The sequence below is a fragment of the Saccostrea cucullata genome, unplaced genomic scaffold, assembly GCF_032062105.1.
Source record: "Saccostrea cucullata isolate Sc308-1 unplaced genomic scaffold, CSIRO_AGI_Scuc_v1 ctg5384, whole genome shotgun sequence".
NCBI classification, from domain to species: Eukaryota; Metazoa; Mollusca; class Bivalvia; order Ostreida; family Ostreidae; genus Saccostrea; species Saccostrea cuccullata.
The window spans coordinates 33,138-35,244 of record NW_026936713.1 but is presented as its reverse complement, the minus strand read 5'-3'; the positions used below and the strand labels follow the sequence as shown (position 1 = coordinate 35,244).

Genomic DNA, 2,107 nt, shown 5'->3' with positions numbered 1-2,107 from the left:
ATTATGGGTGAATATACAGCTTGATATTAAATAATTATATAAGAAGTCTTTGTCTGCTGTTGGGGTTTTCTCTATCTTTTCAGGATTGACTGGAACATTGACTACACTTGGAAGATCCTCGTCGTGGCATTCCATGGGGCTGACCTTGTATGCTGTAATTTTGAGTGCATGTTTATCCTCGCTCGAAAAGTTCTTGAAGACATTGACATTCCATTGAATTACAATTTGTTTTTCCCCTTGTCGTCTCAAGATTCAGTTTGCGCCGAGCCATTCAACTGATGCTATAATTCATTGTGATGCTGCTGCTTAAAACAAACTCATTTACTGTGAAAATATGTGCTGCTTTCAACAAATTCATGAATTGGTCTGCTTTGATTGATTGAAACAAACTCAATTGCTGTGCAAAATGTATACTGTTTTCACCAAATGTCATGGACAGTGCTTTGCTTGCTAAAATATCTTAAGTACACTGTAAAAAATGTGTTTAGATGATAGACACTTTCCTAAGCACTTTCTTGTCACACTTTTTTTGATGCATTGAAATTCTAAACACATTGAATTTCATTACATGTAACGGAAAGTGTTTAGAGCCTAAACACTTACATGTTTAGACTTTAAACACTTTACAAAACATATCATGATACATGTTTACAAATTAAACACCTGGATGTTTTCATTGTCTTCCTGCAAGAAAACTGAAAATATAACAATTGTTTACATTTTAAATTTTATTCAATGAACATTCAAACATGGATTTATTATAAAGAATTTTAAATCAAATATACATATATGTTTAAATATATATTTTTACACGCTGGTTTTAATTTTAATCAGCTTAGCAAGCAGTTATTCCTCATGTCTGTATCAAGTTTAACTTCCAGCAATTCTTTCACTGAGCAACACACGCATAATTTGTTTTCATCCGTGACCGTCAGTAAGTAATCCTCTTCCATACTTTAAGAATGTTTTTGGGTTGTTCAAAGCTATAACGAACAGCATACTTCACAAAATTCAGTTTCCTCTAGAAAGTAAGAAGTGCTGAAAAAATTTGAGAACGATGGCATGTCATATTGCGGACTTGGAGATGGCAGCAGTTCCTCTGATACGTGTATTTTTGCTTCCAAGTTCGATGTTGACCACATCCTGTAAGAAAGAAATTCAAATTTTATTAAAATATGGTCCTCACTGGCTGGAGTTGTATAAAAATTTTTATATGTTTGATAGCTATTATCGTGCTACTTTTATTGAACCTCATTTAGCCACTATATAGTACTGATACCGATATAGATATTATTAATGACATTCTATATAATGTACTCCTTTCTAGATTTCAGGAATGCAAAATATAACCGAAGGAAATCTTGATCTACAACTACATGTTAACCGCATGTATATCTACATAGCCCATCGTGGTCAATTTATGTAAAATAAGAATAATAGTAAACATACCCTTTATCCTAGTAATGTTGAATTTTAAATGCATTTCACAACCTCTTCATGATTGTCACTTTGATTAGCATGCACTTCCTTTAATCCATCTTCTTTAGCTTACATTGGAATTTTCTTTGTTTCGATAACCGCTCTATTTATCATTCGAATTTATATGCGTCATTTCCGGGAAGATAACTCTGCACTTCACAGAGAAGTGTTCAATTTCTAAACACTTATATCTAAACATATGTTAAATCTTAACATCATTTAGATATAACACACGTTTAGACCTAAGTGTTTAGCCGTTAAACACAATCTTATACATGTTTAGGTAAAAACACGTAACGGAAGTGTTTATTTTCTAAGTGCATTTTTTACAGTGTAACGTTCGCGGTTTGATAACCCGGAACGATAACTACCTACATATAAACTTGTAAAGTTTATTTAAAATACGAGGGTTGTCCCGTTAAATCGTGGACAAGTTGTCTAGTTTGAAAAATAATCATCACTGCGTTCTGAAAGTTTCACTACTTTTTAGTACATATATTATAGATATACATAGCAAATTTCAAATAGATATGTGCATAAATAAACAAATTGTGATATTTTATGTTATGTACTGTAGCGCCCTACGGCGCACGGATGATAACGTCGACGTGTCCAAAACAGCGTCACG

The 2,107-nt window shown here is 32.8% G+C and overlaps 1 long non-coding RNA gene across 1 annotated transcript; it reads right to left on the bottom strand.

Annotated features, from left to right (window-relative positions):
* Positions 1 to 213: 213 nt before the first annotated feature.
* Positions 214 to 1,854, bottom strand: LOC134246324 (uncharacterized). Its single transcript, XR_009987615.1, has 2 exons — positions 1,818 to 1,854; positions 214 to 469 (listed from the first exon to the last, which is right to left on the bottom strand). It is a non-coding gene; the product is annotated as an uncharacterized LOC134246324 (long non-coding RNA).
* Between the last annotated feature and the right edge of the window lie 253 nt (positions 1,855 to 2,107).